This window comes from Amphiura filiformis, chromosome 5 (assembly GCF_039555335.1).
Source record: "Amphiura filiformis chromosome 5, Afil_fr2py, whole genome shotgun sequence".
In the NCBI taxonomy this organism is placed as follows: Eukaryota; Metazoa; Echinodermata; class Ophiuroidea; order Amphilepidida; family Amphiuridae; genus Amphiura; species Amphiura filiformis.
The window spans coordinates 30,416,418-30,429,808 of record NC_092632.1 but is presented as its reverse complement, the minus strand read 5'-3'; the positions used below and the strand labels follow the sequence as shown (position 1 = coordinate 30,429,808).

Here is a 13,391-nt window from a genome sequence, read left to right as displayed (position 1 = left end):
ACGACCAAAAGATAAATGACTGACTATCATTGAGGACTGAGTTCCGCAGTCTAACCGCCGACATGGCTGGATCAGCCAGCAACACAGCGAGATGAGCGAGTCAGCGAAATACCGATACATCGATTAGGCCGTCTGGCCATGCAAGGTTGCCAGTCATCAAGAAATCCTCCGTCCCCCCCTGGGTAATTCATGGGCATTTTTTATCAGCCAAATGTTGGCCATTTTTTCCAATATTTTATTGTTTACTTGCTATACACACATTTTTATTGCAACTAATATCATTTATACGAAATAGTACCACAATTTCAGAATAGTTGCAGGAGTCACATGTTGGTCAGTTATCATAGCAACCACATTTCCCGCCATTTCAGTCGATTTTCATGGCAAAACTTCCAAAAACGATCAGTTTACACAGGGAACTTGGCCGATTTGGTCCAGTACTGGGCCAGTGTTGGGCCACACCTGGTACCGGCGATTGGATCAACAAAAGGACCTTTCGTGTGGTCCAGCAAAAGTGACACTTGGATTGGACCATAATGCGGAGCCGCTTGCAATGGGCCACATCAAGCCACTTTTGCTGGCCCAGAGCTGGTAGTACCACGAGCTGTCTTTAAGTTTTCATAAAATTCTAATCAATCACCGGATGTGTTTAAGCTTATAAAAAGTAAATTAGATGCCGTTTAAAAGGTTTTTATTCGTATATCTTGGCCCAAAAGCATATACATATTTAACAGAATGTTAGAGGATTCAGGCTGACCACTGACGACATCGAATAGGTATGTATAAACTATAAAAAAATCTTGTAATTTCACATGCATAAAATCTCATTTGGTTTCATTTTCCGCGAGCGGAGAGTGTCATGTCATGCATGTCAGCTCAAGAACATGAATGATGAACATGATGTAGGACTAGGAGATATGACAATGACATATTTGTGGTAAATATGCTGACTGAATTTGAATCCACGATTAATGGAACAGTTTATTAGATCATTAGAAGACACAAGTTCATTCTGGTGAATGTATGACTTGCATTGGCATGCCGCCTTGCAATGCATTTTGGTTTATAAATAGGTGTTCCACTCTTTTGCAAAGAAAAGGAGAGAAGAGAAAGAGGGGAAAGGAGAAAAGAGAGAGGAGAAAAGGAGAAGAGAAATACTTACATTGCACATAGGCCCATGCCTAAAAAAACAGACACTGTTGGTTCGTAAGTAGGCCCTATAATTATATAGGCCCTGGGCTAGGCCTGTGATTAATTTAGGCATTACTTGAAGGCGGGTCCTCGGCACAAAAATGTGAAAATTACTGCTGGCCCGTCGACATGCCTATTAAGACTGACTCTGCTTACTTCAACATCGATCCATGCTTTAATTAAGTAGTCTCAAGTTTTTAGGCCTAAATGCCTGGGGGCACTCACGTAAAGGTGGTACGGGTATGTGCGGCGGTCAAGGCCAGGGTCCCTTTTTCCCGGGCCTTTTTCAGGCTCTCCGCAGTTCCTTAAGCCCCACATTTGCAATATGCTCCAGAAATTTTTCGCTCCAAAGCCTATAATTTGGTCGATTTTAGTTCACAGAGCCCCACAAATATGTTGCAATTTCAGTTCATCAAGCCCCTATTTTGACCCAAAATTAGTCCGCATCGCACACCCCTACCAACATTTTAGTTGAGTGCCCCCCAGGCCTAAATGTAGCTTGTGTAACATTTAAAATTTTGCAAATTGAGTTTGCCCACCCCCCTTTTTTGATAAAAAATAATGCAGCAAATGGCTTCAATTGGACCGTGATTGATTTTCCAACTTCTGTGTGGGGAACATCCCCTCAGGCTCAGACACCTCCTCATGAGTGGATAAACAAGTGGCCAGCCATTTTCGCTTCTGCTTTCAACATTTGCCAATTAAAACTTGTCCACAAAGCCCCACAACTAAGATTTTACAAACTAATAGTGCAAAAATGGTCCACCAAATCGCTTTAATTAGGTCTTCATTTGGCAAAAGTTTCTTACTTCTGAGGGGGAACATGATCACATCAACCCCTCAGACACCCACCCTGCGTCGCGCAAGTGTGACGCGATGGCCGCTATGCGGCAATTTTAAAAATTTTATTACTTTTTCTGAAATTGGGCTCTTGTTGGGCATCCAGTTTTATACGCCTTTATGCGCCTGGGTGTTTAGGCCTATTCTATTTTGAACTGCTATATTCTGAACTGCATAGCCATACGGTACTTAATTTTGTTTAAAAGCTACGGTAGGCCTATAGCTTTTTTGCATTTTTCAACCCAAATATCAAGTCACTTTTCAGGAATGCCAGCTGGGTAAAATGTGTGTAAATAAATTTTATCACCATTAGAAGCTTTGTCCAAAAGTGCTGTAGGCCTACCTTAAAATCATATGGTCTCTTTAAATCTTAAATCATGACTCTTACAGGCCTTATTTAGTGACTTTTTAAATAAATACCGCGGTACCGTAACATGGGGTGGCTTTGGACAATTTTGATGTATTGTCGTAAATATTTTTATAATGATCAGTAGAATTCTGAGTTTCATGTTGGGTTTGGCAAGTACCAATAGAGGACAGTTCATGCCCATAAGGTCAACTTGAGTTTATTTTATTTTACAATAATTTTTGGGGGGCAAAGTTTGTCCAAAGTCACCCCTGTGTTTGGGGTGACTTTAGATACCATGTAATCAAGTGCATGTCCAAAGTCACCCCGACCTGAAGAGTAGAGCAATGGAGAGGGTGGAAGTAGTTGTGAGGTGGGTAGGAGCACAGAGGACACTGTTGTGGTAGGGCATGGTCACTGTGGTGTATTTTTAACAAAGTGTCAAAATATTTTTGTATTCATTTGTTATGTCCAAAGTCACCCCGGAAAGGAAGCCAAACCTTGGGGTGACATTGGACACAGCCTGCTTTTAAATTCTTAAGAGTGGCTAGATATCATGACTATCCAGGTAGGTTCTGATTCATCTGTGTTTACTATCCAACCAACAGGCTTGAGTTTCCACTCTTATGTTCCGGTGGAGTACCGAAAGTTTGACCACCACAAAAATCCTGTACTTTATGGACCCCGCTAAAAAGTTCTGAAAAACATATAAGATAACACATTATACTGGAAAACTTTAGTCATTTGTAATGTCCATACATTACCACATAAGAACATACAAAAATATTCTTAGAAATATTAAAAGGTAAAACAGCCTACATGTACATGAAATAATAGTTTTTCCCATGTGTGTCCAAAGTCACCCCAGTGTCCAAAGTCACCCCATTTTACGGTACTACTGAAAATGATATGAATAAACATTTAGATGACCAAAATGTTTATTACTTTGTATCAATATTTTATTTTGTTGTTTCAGAAAAGGAATTGAGGAATATCACATCAGTATCGTGACTTGATCAACATCATTCACAGAGCCAAGTATGAAAATGGTTACATGGTGACAGTGAAAGCAGACAATTGGAATGACTTCAAATCAACACCATAGATGTGTCACTATGTGTTCCAGATCAAATATTGTTGAAATTGCATTGATTTTGCATATTTTCAACCGTGACTATAGGAATACATGCCATTCAGACCAACCAGGCTAGAATATTTGCATACTAGTTTGAGGATTGATTAGTTTATGGTTAGTCAAGCTGGACGGACTGGTAAAGGTAGATGGACTAGCTTAACGTTAGTCAAGCCGGCTTGACTAGGTTGCTCGACTAGCTTCAAGTTTAAATTTTGCCACTCTGTGGTATGTGACCTCTGACCCAACTATAAGCGGGGAAACACAACTGTCAACTGTCAGATTAAACTACTGATACTGTACTACACGTATACACTGCACTGCAGAGCAACACCTCAAGTTCTTGCCCCAATGTCCTGGAATTATATGCAATGTCCTGGAATTATATGCATTTTGTAGAAGATGTCTTCCGCCACAATGTAAGTCTTGCTTTGTGTTGATTATGTAAAGTTGCAATTATTATAATATTACATCAGAAAGACCAAAAATAATGTCATGCATATGCCGGCATAACAAGCCATCAACATGCCAGTCTTTATATACATAGCAGCTAGTATACAACACTGTGATACAACATGCAGGCCTGTGTACTATTTTTTTTTAGTTGTATAGCAATACATGTAGTGCCAGCAATACACCCTAGATGCAGGCCCGTACGCAGGGGGTGCAAAAGTATACAAAAAGTCCCAAAATATGACAATTTATGAAATAGTGATAAAAAAACAGGTTTTTACGCTTTTTTGGCCTAAAAATGTCCACATTTTTGAGGAATTTACAAATTGCCCCCCCCTGGAAAAAAAGGTCCACTTTTTCAAAATCAGCAGCCCCCCAAAAAAAATCCTGTCATGACGGGCCTGCCTAGATGTGTACATATGCCCTTGCAATTGGGCCTTGGCCCTAAAAGTTCAAGCCATGGCACCATATTTTACCTTTAATGATTATTATTATAAGCACCCTGGTGGTATTGATAAGCTTGTGGGGCCCAAGTTATCCAATAGTCCAAGTTAAATTAAGGGCTGTGTAATGAGCACTGAGCCCTGAGGTAAAATTGGGTAGGGGCAAGATTATTTTGGCCACTCAAAGGGGGGGGGGGGCACACTTTGGCACTGCCCCGAAAACGGGGATGACTCCCCGGGGAGGGCAAGCAATAATTGGCACACATTCATAGGGCGTCTTTTAAATAACATGCTCTAAAATGCTAAAAATAAAATGCTCTAAAAGTGGGCCTTGGCCGTAAAGTTCAAGAGCAATTTTTGCCAAGCCAATAGGGGGGGTGGGGTGGCAAGCATTTCTGCCATTTGAAAATTCCCCCAGGGGCTCACAATTATTGCACAGGGCTCCCCTTAATATAAATTTATCAAAGGCATAACAGAAAATTCAAAACAACCCCTGTTGCAGATTGCATTGTGAGCTTTATTTTACCCTTATTTTGTTCTAAACGATTGAATTAAAACAGGAATTTGGATTGAAAAACTAGGCCTATTTTCACAATTTTGACTTTCATGAACACTTGAATAGGTCTATTTAAAGTACAGTGGCGGTGCCAGAATTTTTTTTGGTGACATGGCCCCTGAAATTCACTCCGCCCCCCATAAAGGGGGAAGTGAATTTCAACAAATTTTGCCCAAAATTGCTGCAAAAAAAAAATTCAAAACAAATTTCAAATATGACTCATTTAAATATATCATACCGTACCTTAAATTAGCAACAACTTAGGCAAAAAAATGCTATGTGCATGGTCTGCAATTAATTACTTTTTTAAAGAATAACAACTGTGACCCAAAATCTACAATCCACAGTTTGTCAAATCCCATTTTAATTCCATGAATTTTTTTATAGGCTCTGTGGCTGACGATGCAACCGTGAAGCTTGAAAGACTCAACGCCAACATATACAACTAGTCTGAATGATTTCGTTCAAATACCAAAGGTAACTGAAAATGTGTGACCAGATTGACAGCCTCATCCGGTCATACTGTTCTTTATCCTAGATCAAAATCAAAATTTTGCATCAGAAGAAACCTCATGTATTCTCATAATCCCATGATATTTTAGACCTGAAATATGTTCCGCTTAGCATGTTTAGATGTTATAACTGGTTCTCAGTGGCGACATCAGGAATTTTTTCGGGGGTGAATGGGGGCAAAATCTTCTAAATTTGCACAAAATTGCTGCAAAAGTGAAATTTTCTGTTATTTTAGTTCAAAAACTGGGGGAGTAAGAAAATGCCCCCTGTAGTGCTGCCACAGATTGTTTTTTGTGGGTGGCAAAGTGAATGAGTGCAAAATCATCCAATTTTGTGCAAAATTGCTGCAAAAAAGTGATCATTTTTCAGAATAAGTGGGGTGGGGGAAGAATATTGAGGGGCAAATGCCCCGTGCCACCAATGATGGTTCTATGGCCATTATGAAACACATTTTTGGTTCTAAATGTTAAAACTGCTTGTGCAATTTAAGACAGTATACTATATTTGTATTAAGTACTGTCCCTGATGGTGGACTCTAAAAAATGGTGTGGAAATACATGACCAACCAAAATTTTGGAGGTGTAAGAACTTCTTAAAGTTTCCTGCCTGTTGTCATATTTGTCAAAATTAAGCTCCCATTTTGAAACATCAAAAAAAAATTGTTGTTGGTTTAGGGATGAAATCAAAACTCCACTGGCGGTTGACCGCCTGTCCTTTGCTATTGTTCTAAACAATGGCAACTGGACAGAACCGCCAGTCAACCGCCGGTCGAGTCTTGATTTCAGCCCTTAATTGATGGGACTATTACAGAGCCCCTGAATTGACACGGAAGAAAAAGAACTATCTTGGGGTCCGACATAGTAACTTGAGGGCCCAACTTAGTAAATCGGGTCCTGAGTTACTAAGTCGGGCCCCAAGTTACTATCTCGGGCTACGAAGTTACTATCTTGGACCCCGAGTTACTAAGTCAGGGCCCATGTTACTATCTTGGGGCGCTGAAGTTACTATCTCAGGCCCCAAGTTACTATCTTGGCCCCCCAAGTTACTATTTCGGGGCCCAGAGTTACAAAGTCGGACCCAGACTTTTTTTCTTCCATGTCACTTCAGGGGCTCTGTACACTATACATGTATTAAACTGTAAATAAAGTAAATTATTTTGATGATCCTGAATTTCGAATTTTTCACTGGTACTTTTTTCAGAAAACCGCCAGATGTGAAAGCGGGAATATTCATTTTGTTAATTGAAGTTTATAACTAACAGTAACTTTTTGCATAATTTGCTTTCAGGTGCTGCTGAAATGTGACCCAACTGTGGTAGGAATAGACTTCCAACAATTCCAACTCATCAAGAAGAAAATGCTGTATATCCTGCATACATCAGCTGTGCAAAATAACGAGTTAAGCTGTTACACAAAAAAGTCATGAGAAAAAAGAACCTTGCACTAATTTTGCCTGTCAAAGATGGATTTATCTGAATCATGCACATGAAACTTTTCTGATTTATGATTTGATGCACATGCAAAATGGATCCATCAAAACTTTTGATTGTGTACGGTAACTACATTATTGTGAATATGAGTGACAAACTCATTTACCTTCCAACTGTATAACCCTTATCAGACTATCCAATCTGCAACTGCATGTATGGTTAAATTAGGGTTGTCCGGCAGGCTGGACTAGCTTGAGGTTAGTCATGTAGGATTGACTAGTTTGGGCATGTTAGTCAAGCCAGCTGGACTAATGTTACATTAGTCCAGCTGGCTTGACTAGCGCTATGTTAGTCCAGATGGGCACCAGTTGGGCTAACTTAAGTCAATAACTAGTCGAGTGACTAACCTTAACTAGTCCAGCGTGCTGGACTAACATCAAACTAGTCAAGCGACTAAGCAAAAGCTAGTCAAGCTGGACTAAGATAGGTTAGTCATCCTTGTTAGTCCAGCAGTACTGACTAGCTTAAAGCTAGTCCAGGTGGGCACCATCTGCATGGCTATGGTCAAATCTTCATGGCTATGGCCAGATCCATAATCTCTGGGTCATATAAAATTATCTGGGTCATATAAGTTTTCAATATTTCAAAGGAGAATTCCCTTGCTTTCTATTGTTTTTTAGCAGGTTCAATGAACCATTCATGTATCTCCTTTTCTACCTGACAATTTCCGCTCATTTTGTGAGAACAGGTCTCATTTGATGGAAAATCAGGAAATCAGTTCACTACACAAATATTCTCCCAAAATAAGGTGGTTGAAGAGTCTCAGAAGTGCAATACAATTGTTAGCATGGTTATAACCTCTTTTAAACTTAGTCATGCAAGATGTACCAAAGCATACATTTTTTGAAAGGGCCACCAGGCCTTGTATTTTAGAATTGCATATTTTGCCTTTCCATTAATCCACTCTCTAGCTCAAATATTAATGAGCTCATTTGTGTATTTGGCCTACATGCTTGTCATTAATCCACTGTACAGCTCAAACACAATCATTGATCAACTTTGCAATCAAATTTGAGCCCTTGACTATAAAACGTTTGCAAAATCAAAAAGAAAATTTAATCTCATTTACTTTTTTGATTATGAATATTTTAAAATTAAATTCAGCAAAATGCCTTTTATTTTAGTATTTATAAACTACAACTTTTGTTAATTATAATGATTTTTTTTCTTCAAACAGTGACCCCAAAACAGTTCCTTTTGGTTTTAATGGTTAAAGAACATTGAAGGCTACTATTGTTATATATACATCAAAAATTAAAACAAAACTATTTTATATTATTATTAATGCCCAGATATCCGGAAATTCCCTCAGATTTTCCAAACAGGAAATATATGATATCTCTGGAAGAGAAGAGAAGGCAGTATGAAGGTCAAACAACCACCAAAATGTGTATTTTTACCCACACTATAATGTCGTAACTCAATTTCAGCCAGAGGTGGATGTAAGGGCTTTTGAACTAAGCTCTTCATATGTATAAATATTTGCAACCTTATTCCCATTTTCTCATATTTTGATTAACGTTTTATTAGCAGATTTATCAAGGTCAATATATTTTTATATTAACCAACCTTTATTGTGGGGCCACCTTAATTACGAAACCCGTAATTCTGGTTAGACAAAGTATTAATATCCCAGCAAACACAAAAACGTTTTATAAACGTTTTTAAGGTTGGTCTGAATCCTGGAATTATTGAAACTTTCGGACCTCATAACTGCTAAATTCTTGGTGTAATGTATATAAAAATATACATATTTAGAATGGCAAAGACTTGATCAATTAATCTGTGAGGTAAAATTTGGGCCAAAATGCCATTTTTGGCCCCAAATCCCCAAAATTACGGGGTTTTTTTGTCCACTTCTATTTCGTTAAGGGATCTGGAATGAACGTTTTGAGCGTTTCGACAGTATTTCTGATATCAAATAATTTTCATTTTTTGAAATTCACGATATAATACACATTTTATGACAAATTATTAAAATATGATATTTTTCACATTTTTGATATAATAACAGTCCTCGAAGTAAATTTTATATATCTAATGATATATTCTTAAAGTGTATGTAGCTGGGAGAAAAAGCTTTTTTCTGGTGTTTTGGAAAAAAATCCATATCTTCAATACGAAAGGTCAACATTTTCAATTGATCGTCGGCCTTTCATCCCACCTACATACACTTTAAGTACTGTTAAATGTCAAAATATCAATTTTAATTATTTGCCATAAAATGTGTATTACATTGCAAATTTCAAAAATCAAAATAATTTGATAACAGAAGGACATTCTTCGATTCAGAATACCATTCGATATGTCCGATGTGCTCTAATGTCCCACAATAAATACTGTCCAAACGTTCATACCCCTTCCCTTAAACGTAAAAAAAAAAATTTATTTATTAATTTTTATAAACTAGATAAAAATATCTAGGAGCCTTTTTTTCATTTTTTTGAATTTTGACCAACTTCACCAAAAATATTTGAAATTTAGGTGAAAATCAGGCTTTTTCATGATTTTTTTGACCATTTTTGGTGCAAATTTCTCAAAGTTGGTCGAAATTCAAAAAAATAAAAAAATGGCTCCTGGAATTATGAAAACTTTCGGGCCTCATAACTGTTCAATTATTAGTCTAAAGAATATAAAAGTATACATTTTTAGAATGGAAATGATTTGATGAATTCATCTGTGAGGTCCAATTTGGGCCAAAATGCTTATTTTTGGAGATAATCCCAAAAAATGGGTTTTTTATTAATTTTTAAAAACTAGATAAAAATATCTAGGGACCTTTTTTTCATTTTTTTGAATTTTGACCAACTTCACCAAAAATATTTGAAATTTGGGCGAAAATCAGGCGTTTTTATGATGTTTTTGAAAATTTTGCATTTTTGACCATTTTTTGGTGCAAATTTCTCAAAGTTGGTCAAAATTCAAAAAAATAAAAAACCGTCCCTAGATATTGTGTTGTAAAGAGTCAACTTGTGAGGGGACTTGTCATTTTCAAAATAACTTGAATTGATTTTGACTTGAGAAAGGACATGCAGGGGGAATATAAGTTTGTTTGATTTTAAATTTTCAATTAAATTTGAAATATCTGCACTTCATTGAGTGAGTCTCCATTATTTCTCTGTCATCTGTAATCTTCAGGGAGTTTAATACGATATACATTAGGAGAACAAAAACCCTATTCTAGTAGGGGTTGTCGAGCGTTTATTATTATTTTTATTATTATTATCATTTATTTATTTATTTATTTATTGAAGGCTAAAATTACCCCCAATGACACCCTTTTGTCATCAGCTTACACCTAATGACCCCCTTTTTTTAAAAGAAATTTACACTCAAACAAACAAACAAAAATGCGCAAATTGTACAATTTTTACATTTTGTAGCACATTTTTGCAGTTTTGCCCAGAAAGTTATTCAATGACACACAATTCATGCAATTCTAATCCTTTCCATACGTATTAAATGGCCCATTACATTTTCTTGGAGCCACCACTGAATGACCCCCTTTTTGGACAAATAATCGCCTCCGGTAGATCCCTAGTCTGGTATCTTACTTTGGTACAGGTATGTCACTTTCATATTCGACTCGGGATTCGAGTGCAAAGGCGGTGAAACCACATAACTTAACTGTAAAGACCAACCTTTGTGCAATAAATACGAGTCCGGGTGGGGGTAAAATTTATCTAAACTTCATGCCAAAAATTGCAAATTGCTTTACTCTTGTCCTTGCCCCCCCCCCCTCAACGTGTGGCAACATTTTGGGAACCTAATTTACAAGATGCAGCGTTTTATCATTTAGATGCAGCGTTTTATCATTTTAGAACGTTGTATTTAAAAATTAGGCGTCCCATAAAACCAGGCACATAAATTGCTTAGCCCCCATGAAAAGAAAGGGACATTCAGACATTTCAAGTTTAAATGTGTGGTTTTAATCTAGGGACCCTAAGTGTTGGCGTTTTATGCTTGTATAAATGAGTCCCCGGGATTTTGGATTGTAGGCCTACACTTTCAAATAATCCATGCAGAAGTTTGATTGAGACTCGAGGTCTAATTTTGGAGTTACGCCCTATAAGAATAGCTCAAGCTATAACACCCTCTAGCCTAGGAACACCCTATTCTGAAATTTTGAATAAATATTAAATATTTTGGTTCTCGTCCTCTCCCTCCTAAATTAACGGGATTTGTCAGATTTTTTTAAGTAGATTTTTTAACTTTTTTAAAACTTAGGAATAGCCTACTTTCCCGGGCCTACTTTACGAAAACATTATAGGCTTACAAATATGCCTAAATAAGTTTAGGCCTATTAGAGAACAAATATCACTTCCAAGAATTTTTGTGGTAATTTTGGGATTTATCCGGCCTCAGAATCTCACATTAAAATGAAAAAGGGCCTCCTCATTTGCTCTAAAAAGACCGAAAACTAAGCCATGCTAATTACCGGGGCTAATTTTACATTGAAAAAAAAAACTCCCTGCCTCAACAATTCATGAAAATCCTCTGGGCGAGAACCAAAACATTAATTTTACACGGCCTATGGAAAGTTATAGGCTTATTATCAGTTTGAAGCTCTTAGGCCTAGGGAGAGAAAAATAGGCCCTATTAGGTCTATTAGGCCTACTGATACCTGTTGAAATGTATCATGCATAGACCTAGGCCTATTTAATTTAAAGACCTGCTTGCAGGGGCGTAGCCAGCTTTCGTGGTCAGGGGGGCAAAAAAAAAATTCAGGGCACAGCTGAAAAAATTGCAGTTGCAACATGAAATTGTTGTTTTAGAGAGACTGTACATGTTTTCGAGCTTCCAAAAAAGGCTCTATTAGGGCGATATGTGCGCGTAGCGTGAAAAAAATTTGAATTTGACACTATTTTTGCCCATCATCGAGACGAAAATTGCTTTATTGTGACAATGCGCGCGCAGCTCGCAACATTTTTGTATTTTACACTATTTGGGTCCATGATCGGGGTGAATTTTGATGCAAAAGGGGCTCCTTGCCCTTTTTCTTTTCCTTTGCCTTCAGAGGGGCACTTTTTTCTTTCATTTTTTGTCAGGGGGGGCCCCTGTCCCCCCCCCCCCCGCTGGCTACGCTACTGCCTGCTTGATAGACGTAGTATTTACTATTTGGCCCTTGGCCTACTATTTAATATATTCATATGGAGGCCCGACATGGCATATACCTAGCCAGCTGGTTAGGCCCAAACCCGGGGCCCAAAGAAATGATAGGTAAATTATATGAATAAAAACAGAATAAATATTATATAAAATGCTTTAAAAGTTGTATAGGCCTACCTCACAAAATTAATTATACACGGGGGCACGAATCTCTGTTACAAAATGGTGAGGGTCAAATCTGGACCCGGCCCGTAAATCAGTAGGCGCTAGAGGATGGTCTAGAAATCAAAGGGACATGAAATATTGTTTAGATTTTTCCCTACCGATAGGATAGAAGTATAAGTTGAAATTTAAACATGCCTAAATATTCCTATTAAATTGTCAAAAATGAGCTATTAAAATAGTAAAATCACTGTAAAAATATTCCTTCATACAATATTTATATTTAGGCCTACTTTTCAATAATAAAAAATAAAATTTAATCTGTTAGCTTTCATTTGGTACCAAATTTGTAGCCATACACCAAGATTTGAAAATAAAATCAAAGTTCCCGCAAAAGTTGCACTTCCACTAAAAATATCAATTCAAATAGCCCTAGCCCCCGGGCATAGCCAAGCCTATAATCAAATTAAGTAATTCTTGGCCAAACTGGAACTTGCGCGTTGCATCCACGTAGTCACCATATAGTAGGTAGTGTACTAAGCGTGTACGCAGTGCAACTGCAAGGCGCGTGTATACTTTCTTCTGTACTGCGCTATATTCGCGTGTGTTTATCGCGGAGCCACTAGCGTTCACAGTGTTCCAGTTTGGCCAAGAATTACTTAATTTGATTATAGTCGGAAAACTGAATTTAATTGATTGTTTCGCTAGTGTGAGCACGTCACCCACCACATGTGGGCCAGATAAAGTGAGCGCCAATGCTGGGCCACACGGAAGCCCGGTCAGCGTTGGGCCAGCTCTGGCGACATTATGTGGTCCATAAGTGACACACTATATTGGACCAGTTGTGACCGACTTGGTTTGGTCCAGTGCTGGCGCTCACTTTATGTGGCCCAACCCTGGTCCAGTACTGGGCCAGTGCAAATGGGCCCTTTTACTGGTCCAGTGCTGGTGGGTGTTTGCTGTGTATGTAGATGTTCAAGATTTAAATTTTGCATTAGCATTTCTTGGATATAGTTCAAAAACATTAAAGTTTGAGAAAATTTAACTTTTTAGTCCGCTAGAATTCTTTATGAATAATTCTTTATGCAATAATTATATTAACGTTAACGAATAAAGATATTTCATCTTACATGCAAGCTTTCGTATTTTTTTTATAT

The 13,391-nt window shown here is 37.7% G+C and overlaps 1 long non-coding RNA gene across 1 annotated transcript; it reads left to right on the top strand.

Annotated features, from left to right (window-relative positions):
• The first annotated feature begins 3,899 nt into the window (after positions 1–3,899).
• LOC140152950 (uncharacterized) lies at positions 3,900–9,150 on the top strand. Its single transcript, XR_011859054.1, has 3 exons — positions 3,900–3,928; positions 5,349–5,438; positions 6,762–9,150. It is a non-coding gene; the product is annotated as an uncharacterized lncRNA (long non-coding RNA).
• Positions 9,151–13,391: the final 4,241 nt, after the last annotated feature.